At 39.7% G+C, this 11,409-nt stretch overlaps 1 pseudogene; it reads right to left on the bottom strand.

Moving 5' to 3' along the window:
- Window positions 1–8,356: 8,356 nt before the first annotated feature.
- LOC100458966 (nucleophosmin-like) lies at window positions 8,357–9,216 on the bottom strand (annotated as a pseudogene).
- Window positions 9,217–11,409: the final 2,193 nt, after the last annotated feature.

Genomic DNA, 11,409 nt, shown 5'->3' with positions numbered 1-11,409 from the left:
CAAAGCCTGCCGGGCTTATTCAAACTAGCTAATCCGAAGCTGTTTACCCTGCCCTGGGTTTCCCACAGAAACCCCAGTAACAGCTGTGGCCATGCCTTCCCCTGCCTCCTCCCTCCTGGGTGACTCTGATGTTTCCCCACATGACCCTGCAATGTGCTATGCCTTATTTCTAGGGAAGCTGTGAGTTAACACTCAACTTTTCCTTCAAAGTCATTGACCGCTCCGTGTTGCCCCTCACTTTATAAATTAAGTCCCAGGCACATATTAAAAAGCATCAGAGGGAAGGAGACAACCTATGGGCTATTTCATTCATCATTTCATTAAAATCTTGAAGAATAGGAAAACAGGCTTTTTAAAACCAAGGAAATCAAAGCTCAGAAAAGTCAGATGACGTGCCTTCAGGTCAAATAGATGGCCCCAGTGGAGGCAGATTCGAAATCGTGCCATCTGATGCTGAAGCGCATACTCTTAATTACAGCTAAGACATAGAGTCCTGGGTCCACGCTGTGCTACGGGCTGAGCACACAGGAGTGGCTATGACAGGTATCGTTTCTGTCTTTATGGAGTTTACATTTATTTTAGTTGGGAGACAGACGTGGATAAAATGGTTCTACAAATAAATATATACTTTGAAACCAAGGAAATACTAAAAGTACAAAGTAGCCAAGGAGTTCATTAAGAGATTATTTTCAATTTGCAAATAGCCTGAGGTTGGAGGAAGGTGGCAAATGTTATTAAGTGAATGAATGGAGATCACTGGGGCTGATTTTAAAAGTAAAAAAAAAAAATGGGTGAACTTAATAATATATTTTATGTAACCCAACATATCCAAAATGTCACCATTTTGACATGTAATCAATATAAAATATTGTTAACAAGATATTTCACATTCTTTTCACAATAAGCCTTTGACATCCAGAGTATATTTTATACTTACAGCACATCTCAATTCAGACTAACTACATTTCAAGGGCTCAATAGCCACATTTGACCAGTGACTACAGTACTCCATATTGAACAACATAGGGATGGATGATTTAGGTTCAAAGTACTAGCTAGATTCCCACTACCCTTTGGAGATACAATGCTGGCATCTGTTGTTGCTAATATGAAATATGATGTCAGTGCGATTGTCATTCCTTTATAGGTAGCGTTTTCCCCCTTTGGTTGCTTTTAAGATTTTTTTGGTCTTTGATATTTTGCACTTTCAATATAATGTTGCTGGAATTAACTTATATTTTTCTGCTGATGATTCTGTGTGTTGTTCAAAGACCTATGTCTCTTCTTGAGAACAGTTTTGACCATTTTTGTTGAATAACGCTTCTCCTTTTTTTTTCAATGTCTACTTCCAGAACTGGTATCAGATCTACGTTTGATTTTGTCATTTTATTCTCCATGTTTTTTAAGAGCTCTTTTATAATTTCTATTTATTTCTCACTACTGTATTTAGAGTATTTTTTTAGCGCTTTCTTCTGGTTTACTTAATTTCTTACCCGCTGTCTAATCTGCTTAAGGAATGTGCATTGGGTTTTTAATTTCAATGGTTAAGTTTTTCATTTCTAAATCTCCTCTTAATTCTCTTTAAAATACGTCTTTTATAAAATTCTGATCCATTCTTTCACTATAGTTCTGATTGCTTCTCCCATCTCCTTCATTCTCTTGTTTATTTTATAGTCTTTTTCAAATTGTCCTGTTAGCTCCAGTTCTCCATTTGATGCCCTTGCAAACTCACCCTTATTGTATTTCATGTTCACATTGGATTTATACTTTTTATTGTTAATTCATCTCCAGTCGGGTTTGTTTCATAGTGGGTAGTGGAGATGTGTCTGCAGTGGGATTTTGGTTTTGCATTCGCAAGGGTTCTAAGAGTATTACTTGTCTGGACTAGCTAGGTATTCCTTTCTTAGCAGGAAGTTTTCTTTATCAAGTGGGTGGAATGATTTCTAACTATGCATCTCTAGTTTCTGAGTTTCCATTTCTTTTTGTTTCCCATCCATGACCTCAGAAGGACAAGTTTTCTTGCTCCTTTTCCCTTCATAGGAACAAAGTTTTGTTGCTTTGATTGGAGAATGGAGTAGCTCTTCATAGCTCCAGGCTCCATGCAGGGGCTTATACCTAGCTTCTAACTCCTAGGTGTGACACCTCACTCAAGTGTCAGAACCCTAACTCCAGATGTGATGTTTGGGTGAAGTACCCACAGGAGGATGGTCAATGAACTCCCATTTACTGCATCACTTGGCTTTGAGATCTTTTCCTATTTCTGGACTCTTGGGGTTTCTCTGTCTTGTTTTCTTTCCAAGCTCGGTTTTACAATTTGTTGCTACCCTTTGCCCATAATTTCTGTTTGTCATGGAAAGGGGGGAACCTGTGTCTTCTCAATCTGCCCTACTCCTAGAAGCCTTTCATGCCTTGCTTTTGTAATTTAAATAAGAGGTAAGAAAAGTCTTCCATTCTTTCCACATACCTCATATTTCCTGTGGTGGTTTAAATAGTCTTTTCAATTGAAGTGTTATTGAGACAAAATATTTTTATAAACATGTTATTATCATGTTTATGACAGGTTTAAAAAGAAAACCATCCATAGGCTTTCCTTGTAAGGGCAGAATAGAAAAGAGGCTACATGTATGGTTTAGAACCAGACAGGGTCCAAACCTTAGCCAGACTCTTGAGCTCTATGACATAATCTCTGTGACAGCAGACACTGCTGCCTTGACCCCTATTTAACAGCCTGTGCCTGGCACCAAAACAAGCCAACACTAAATGTTCGTTGAATGGATGAATAAGCAAGTAAATTTGATTTTCTGAGCCTTTAGGTATTCATCGGTAAAATACAAGCGACACTGCAAACATTATGTTAAGTTGTTGTGCAGCTTGGACGTGGTGTGTGTAAAGTGCTAGGCATGTTGCAGGTGCTAAAAACACTGTCCATGGTTCCAGGCAAAAGAGGAGCCTGGTTTGATTCAGAGAGTGGTCAATATGGATCATGAGATTCCATAACTGGACTTTTTAGGACTCCTTTTGTGCCTTGTGAATTTCCCAATCAATGGGATTGTTTTGTTCACCTCTACTTATCTACTAATTTATCTACATCTCTTGGCTAAGCAGGCTGTCAGAATGGAATGTAGTTCTCACAGCTCTGTGCAGGGAGTTCTTATCCTCTGTCCCTCATGAAATGCTCTCCCATATACTCCTTCTCTCACAATTAGTGCTTGTTTTTCTTGCCATCCTTCCACTTTGGAAGGTAGCACATCGCTTATTATCTGCTCTCATCCTTAGCTTTCTCTCAATATCCTTTGAATACATCATAAAGGTCAATTTGGAATCAAATCTTGCCCTTCCTCCCTCCCTTGTTCCTGTAACTACATTGTCTCTGCAACTTGAGGTTATTGCTGAAATAATTTTTATCCTTCAGTGACTTACCTCTGTCATTTGCCTGCTTTTTATAATTTTAGATCTATGTGTAATTTAGAAGACTTTGATGAAGGGAGTTTATTTGGCTTAGCCTTCTTAATGTATGCACTGATTTGCAACTTGGGAACAATCCAATTAGTCTTTTATTGACTGTCTACCATGTGTCCATGGCTCTGCCAGCAACAGTGGGGGTACAAAGAAGTAAAAGTTTCTGTCTTTGACTTTGAGCAGAGTACAGTTTTATTGGGGGACAAACCAACAAATTATCCTATAGTTCTACCTGGAATTATAGGATAGTATCCAATAATGTGTAATCAAGTGGCAAATTATATGACTCCGACTCTGAGTGCCATATGACTCAGAGATCAGTGTGGGCTGAAGTCATCTGTAAAGCTTCACGGGGAAGAAGGGTCTTCACCTGGGCCTTGAAGGACAGGGGAGATTTGAACAGGCAGGAGGGAATTACAGATGGTGGGGCACAAGGAGGCTCAGCATGGTGTTTCTGTAGCGTAGAGAGGAGAATCACTATTACAGAACAGAATTCATGCTGGGTGCTTAAGGTGGGCCAATTATTGGAAGCCTTAGTAGGACAAGAGGCACTCTTCCCAAAAGAAAGCATACAAAGAAACAGATTGCAGAGGAAGTATTTCTGTGCCAAGTCAGATCACCTTTGGTCTTCTAGGTCTTATAGCATCCACCAACCCACATAAATTTCATACCCACACTGCTGTTCTGGACTGGCCAGTGCCAATTGGAGAGAATTCTCTCTCCATCCAAAACTGCTCAGCACTATAAATAGAAACCCTTACCAACTGAATTTTTGAAAGGGTTTACACCATCTCCTTTAGTTTGTTTTGGCTGTGGCTGTTGGTTACACACAGCAGTAACAACTGTCCTGAGTGGACCTCCTGCCCTTGTGCCATGTTCTGAGTCTCTCAAACCAGCTGTGACAGTGGGAGGAATTTGAGATACTTGCAATAGAGAAGAACCTCTGCTATCGTGCGGAAACCATGTGCCCATGGCATTCCCTGTGAACCATCCTCAGACACGTCCTGCACTGCAGCAGCTTGAGGGTCACTGTCCACTGTCACATGGCCTACTTGAGCCCTACGAGTCACCAAGTACAAGCCAGCCATTGATTAAGAGTAGAGTAGAGAAGAAAGCAATGCTTCTTGTTAGGTAATAGCTGATCATTATAGGAAATATAGTTGTCAGTTTCTTGATTATTTCTTGCTGCTTTTACTGCCTTCACTTTCTTGATCTTTTCTTCCCCTTTTTTCTCAGGAAGAGCAAACTCAAGTATTATTTGCTCTTAAGAACTGTTAAGGAACAAAAGATAGTTTCTGATTCTCCATATAAAGATATTTCAAGTGATTTTCATGGGCAAATCTGTCAGTTTAGATAGGAACAGGCTAAGATGAATCCAGAACATTTTACCTTTGGAAAGAATTTGACTTGCTAGATTTTGCTAAACTGTTACAATATCTTCAGTGAGAAGCAATGCTTCACCCAGACTGAGACTCCATGGGGTGTGAAGTAGCTCAAAGAGCTTTTCACAAAATCTTTTGGTTTTCTGTCATGATAATATTTTAAGAGACTGACATTGACAGCAGGGAGTAATATGCTGAGATGGGAGTCGTTCTTGTTTGAGCTGGAGGACTTAGGAAAGAGGCTGACCCATGTTTCATTTGCATAGTCTACACGGTATGATATGAATTATAAACATACCCATACATGCACAAACTTGACCTCACCTTGCCCTAGTAACCAAGAAAATGGCCTTATACTCAGCTGAAAGGGATACTGGAAACATAACCCAATAAAAATCAATCACTTAATGAATTAACAACAGCAATAATAATAAAGAAAGAAAGATGTGGCTTTTCCAGACCTTTGTAACTCATGTATTATATTTGCAGTCTCGGTTCCTTTGTCTTCCTCTGCCCATTGTGACACCATAAACGTTGCAGATGGTGGCCAACATTAGACTCTTGCCATTGTCTAAATCTTGACATTGGCTAAATTTATTACCCCTTCCTTAACTGTAAGTGATTGCAAGTGGAAAGGCAAATATATCACAAGAAAAAAACCAATGAATAGGTGCCCGGGGCCATTTTTGAGAGTCCTCCATTGCTTCCAAGTTATGCAGAAGTTATAAACTGGCCACACTCAAAGAAACTGCTTGGACTACAGGGAACATCACTGGAGTATCGTTTCTGAGTTTCTAGTCATTAATGTGGTCTGGGGCTGGAGGCCTGACAGTTGATGCCAGCGCATGAGTAGCATAAAAAGAAGGGTGTTCAAGTAGACCTGGAGTTGCTCCTTGTTTTGCTGCACTGGGATCTTTGCTGCATGGGACAAGTGGCAAATCTCAGCAATAACAAGTTGCCTTTTGGTTGAAAGTATAATTCTTATTTTTATGCAACAGATGGTTATGGTTGTTACTTTTGCTTGAAGTAAATCCGTAAGACAGAAAATAAGCCCACAAGGTCTAGAGGGGAGAGAAAAAGTTGAATATTAAGAGCTGAATCTAATTCCTTAGAAACTGAGCAAGAATTAGGAGAGGTGACCTATTTTTTTTAATGGCTGTTGGTTTTTGTTTAGTTTCAGTTTTGTTTTTGTTCTACATAAAGATCACCCTGGGGATCTTTAACAGGTATTTGAGCAACAACTGTTTCATTTTTGGTTTTTGTATTCCTGACTGTAATGCCTACTGCTTACAAGCCTCTGATTTAAGAATGGATTGCTCATGCTGTGCTGCTTTTTTAAACAAGTCCACCTCTTCATCTAATAGGTCCTAATTACATTTGAAGGCTGGTTGGGTGAATAAATTAAAAGGCCCTTCACTGGGTGGTGTAGTATTGATCAGAAGAACAAAAATCTATTCTTAATGGAGGAAAGAAATGTATCGGGTTAAATCATAAAAGTATAAGACGTAGCAGCTTAAAGAGTTTAAGGAGGTTTGACCATGCAGTTCCGTGTGCTTCATTTATTCATTTATTTATTGAAAAAGCATATATTGGTCTCTGTATTAGCACTGTTTCAAGTGCTTGGCATCTACATAAGTGAAAAAGCAAAATCCTTCTCCTTCTGGAATTTTACTTGTAGTGCAAGAGAGAGACTCTAGGTGTGAATATAATAAATAAATACATTAATTGCATGTTTGAAGGGATATGCACAGCAGAAGAAAGAAACATACAGAGCATGGTAGGAAGGATCAGAAGTCCCCAGGGTGGGAGTGGGGAGGAGTTTCAAGATTGCCCAGAATGGTGAGGCTGAGAATCATCTAGAAGGTGAGGTCTGAGCAGAGACTTGAAGTAGGAGAGGGCATTAAATAGGGAGATATCTGGGAAGAGTGTACCAGGCAGAAGGAATAGCCAGTGAAAGACCCCAATGCTGGAGCATGCTTGGCACCATCCTGGGAGTGGCAGGAGGCCATTGTGGCTGGAGTCAGTAGACCAGGGGGCAAGTGAGGTCCAGAGGAAATGAGGGGGCCAGACCACACAGAGCCTTGTAGGCTACCGAACAATATATTTCACTCTGAGAGAAATGGGGAGCCACATAGAGTTCTGGGCAGAGGATTGATGTCATTTGACTTAACATTTTGAAAGAATTAGTTAAGTTGCTCTGTTACAAATAGAATGTTGCGGGGTCAAAGGCAGAAACCAGAACCAGTTAGAAGGCTATCGTAGTAACCTGAGCCAGGGGAGCAACCAGGAGGCAGTGGGAAGTGATCGGGTCCTGGGTATATCTTGAAGGTAGAATCAGCTTGGTTTCCTGATGAATTGACTACTGGGTATGAGCAAAGGAGAGAGAAGAGGATGACACAATTTTTGGCCTGAGTACCTGGAAGATGGAGCTGCTATCATGAAAATAGAGGAAGCTGAGGTTAAAACAGGCTTTGAGGGAAGGACCAGGAATTTGGTTGTGGATATGTTGTGTGTAATATATCTATTAGATGTGCAAGTTAATATCTGATAGTAAGAGTTGGATCTATGAGTCTGGACTTTGGGGGAGAGGTTGAACTGGAGATGGAATTTTAATAGTCATAAGCAAGAGGGTGGTATTAAGTCCTTGGAACTGGATGGGAAGGAGAAAGGACAAGGTCCAAGAACTGAGCCTTGGGGCACTCCAACATTGAGATGTCCAGGAAAAGGGGTAAATTACAAATGAGACTGAGAAAGCACTGCAAGGGAAACAGGGAAGTGGGAAGAAAGTCAAGACTTTGGTGTCTAGGAAGCTGTATTATGGAGGAAACAGTGGTCAATGTGCTACACTGAGTATTGCGGGTGCAGCAAGCAAGATGAGCCCCAGGGGCTGACCACAGAATATTGAACCAGAAACAACAAACATAGGCATCTGTATTTTTATTTTTAACTTTATTAAAATACTGAGTTTTATTTCATGTGTATAATTTTATCTCCCCACCATTTATTTCCATGTCTGACCACCGCTACTACTATGTCCTATCATAACATTCCATACATACTTAAAAAACCAAGCAAAGAGTGGAGTTCCATCTTTAAAAACTAAATAGGCATTTTGGACAACACATTCTTGGCAATGGAACCTAGACAACATTTAACAAACACGGTAGGGAAAGTTCTCACTCTGCATTATAAAAAGGACAGCCAGATATCAACTGTTATAGAAATGAAATAAGACAGAAAATTTTTGACAAATTGTTTAAACTATTTTCTTTTTTTTATTATTATTATACTTTAAGTTTTAGGGTACATGTGCACAACGTGCAGGTTTGTTGCATATGCATACATGTGCCATGATGGTGTGCTGCACCCATTAACTCGTCATTTAGCATTAGGTATATCTCCTAATGCTATCCCTCCCCCCTCCCCCCACCCCACAACAATGAGAACACATGGACACAGGAAGGGGAACATCACACACCGGGGACTGTTAAACTATTTTCTTAAAGAGACTTCCTTCACTGCCAGAGATCTTGAATAGCCTCCTGGTAAGTCCTCCAGAAGCAATTCTTCACATAATTGAAGAACTTGGCTTCCACTTTGGGAAAAGTAAGACCTTTTTCTACATTTGCTTGCATTTTTGCTTTAATGTCTTCTACAGAACTAGGTCCTTTTGGTGTTTTAGAAGTTTTTTCCTGTTTTTTGAAAAATTCTTGTCCTTTTGTTCTTGGTGTTAATGATGGTTTTGTCTTGTCTATTCTGATTTGACTTTTGTGCATTTTTTGGCTGGAGTATCTTGTATAGATTTCTTCACTGGTGCTTTTCCTTCAGTTTCCTCATCATCAAAATCATCAAGACCATCATCATCTTCATCATCACCATCATCTTCATCAGCAGCAAGTTTTACTTGTTTCTGTGGAACCTTGCTACCACCTCCGGTGGCAGACCGCTTTCCAGACATACTTAAGAGTCTCACATCCTCCTCCTCTTCATCTTCTGACTTTGCATCTTCCTCCACAGCTACTAAGTGCTGTCCACTAATATGCACTGGCCCTGAACCACACTTCAACAGTAAGATCACTGGTGGTGTTATATCAAAGTCCCCAAGGGAAACCACTGGCTGTACAGACATTTTCAAAGTTGCCAGTGTTACTTTAATTGGACTGCCTTCGTAATTCATCACCTCTGTTTCAACAATGTCCAATTCATCCTTTGCACTAGCCCCTAAACTGACTGTTCTTAAAAATAACTGGTGTTCATTTTCATCATTATCCACCTTAAAGTGGTAATCTTTGTAAGCCTTTAGTTCACAACCGAAAAGATAGTTCTGGGGCCTCAAGGGGCTCATGTCCACATACATGCCCATCGAATCTTCCATCAGGTGGCGGCACGCACTTAGATGGGAGAGAAGGTGGATGGATATAAACAACCACTGCTCAAGAGAACAGCTGCTCAGGACGGAATCACACACGGGCAGCATCTTTATTTTTTTGAGGATTTTTTTTTTTTTTTTTTTTTTTTGCCTAGAGGAGAGCAAAGAAACGGGACAGCAGCTAAAAGAAGAGGAAGTTGGGTATACATATATATATATGTATATATACACATATATAGAATATATATACATATATACACATATATAGAATATATATACATATATACACATATATAGAATATATATACATATATACACATATATAGAATATATATACATATATACACATATATAGAATATATCCACATATATATACACACATATATATCGAATATATATACATGTATATATATAGAGAGAGATGGAGTCTTGCTCTGTCGCCCAGACTGGAGTTCAGTGGCACAATCTCATCTCACTGTGACCCCCTGGGGTTCAAGTGATTCTCCTGCCTCAGCCTCCTGAGTAACTGGGATTACAGGTATGCACCACCACACCCGGCTAATTTTTATATTTATAGTTGAGACAGAGTTTTGCCATGTTGGCCGCACTGGTCTCGAACTCCTGACCTCAGGTGATCCTCCTGCTTCAACCTCCCAAAGTGCTGAGATTACAGGCATGAGCCACCATGCCTGGCCAAGAGAAGAATCTTTTTCAGATGAGAAAAATAACTACAGTTTTGTATGCTGATGACAGCAATCCAGTAAAGAGAGAAATAATGATGAGTCAGGAGAAACAGGAAAGAATTGCTTGGATGCTGTGAGTGTCTTGCTGGCTGCAGAGTGGAATAGTTGCTGAGAGATCCAGCTATGAGGTGGCATGCTAAGGAAAGTAGAAGAAAACTGAAGGAGGCTGAATTCCTAGTCATGATGGAATTGTCATCTAAGTCCAGGATTGCCTGCTTCTGGATCTTTCTTTCTTGAAGAGAAATAAACTCTTTTTTTCCAACATGTTATTAGGAGAAATTTCAAACATATAGGAAACTGGAAATAACTGTATAGCAAACACCTGCCATCTGGTTTCTACAATTAACATCTCTCTACACTTATTCTGATATACCTATCCATCTCTCTATCCATTAATTTCTCTTATTTTTAGTGCATTTCAAAGTGAGATTCAAACATCAGCGTATTTCACCCCTAAACACTTCACCATGTATACTGCTACCTAGAGTTCAATATTTAGTTATAGTTATTTTTTCTTTAAGAAAAAATTTACCTAAAATGAAATGATCTAATTTTACTGTACTATTTGATGAACTTTGAAAGGTGCATGCACCTGTATAACCCAACCTCCATTAACACATGGAACAATACCCTTACCCCAGAAAGCTCCTTCATTCCTGTTTCCAGTAAGCCCCGGCCTCCATCCCATCCCCAGAGGCAACTGCTGTTCTGATTTCCTTTTTCATCATTGATTAGTTTTCCCTGTTCTTTAGATAAGTGGAATCACATCGTAAATACTCTTTTGTGTAAGGCTTTTTCACTCAGATAAAATGTTTTTGCGATTAAGCCATGTTGTTGTATTTATCAGTAGTTCATGGCTTTCCGCTGCTAAGCAGTATTCCACTGTATGAATATAATATGGTTTGTTTATCCATTCTGCTATCAGTGGTCACCTGATCTGTTTCCAGTTTCTGCCTATTGTGAATAAACCCACACGAACAGTCTTGTACAATTAGTTTTATGGATGTTTGACTTCATTTTCTTGTATAGAATTGCTGGGTCAAGTAATAGTGTATTTGTCAGGGTTTTCTAAAGACAGAATCAATAGTGTGTTTGTGTGTGTGTGTATGTGTGAGGAGAGAGAGAGAGTGAGAGAGAGAGTGAGAGAGAGAGTGAGAGGGTGTGTGTGTGTGTTTATTTTAAGGAACTGCTTCACATGACTGTGGGGTTGGCAAGTTTAATATCTGCAGGGTAGGCCAGCAGGGTTGGCCAGGGAAATATTAATGGTGTAGCCCAAATCCAAAGACAATCTGGAGGCTTTCCTCTGTTTGGGGGAACATCAGTCGTTTCTCTTAAGGCCTTCAACAGATTGAATGAGGCCCATCCACATTACAGAGGGTCATCTGCCTTACTCACAGTCTACTGATTGAAATGTTAATCTCCTCTAAAAAATAAATTCACAGCAATATCTCAATTA

The sequence above is a fragment of the Pongo abelii genome, chromosome 16 (genome assembly GCF_028885655.2).
Source record: "Pongo abelii isolate AG06213 chromosome 16, NHGRI_mPonAbe1-v2.0_pri, whole genome shotgun sequence".
NCBI classification, from domain to species: Eukaryota; Metazoa; Chordata; class Mammalia; order Primates; family Hominidae; genus Pongo; species Pongo abelii.
Note: the sequence above shows the minus strand (reverse complement) of the source record. Positions and strands in the feature narration are given on the sequence as shown.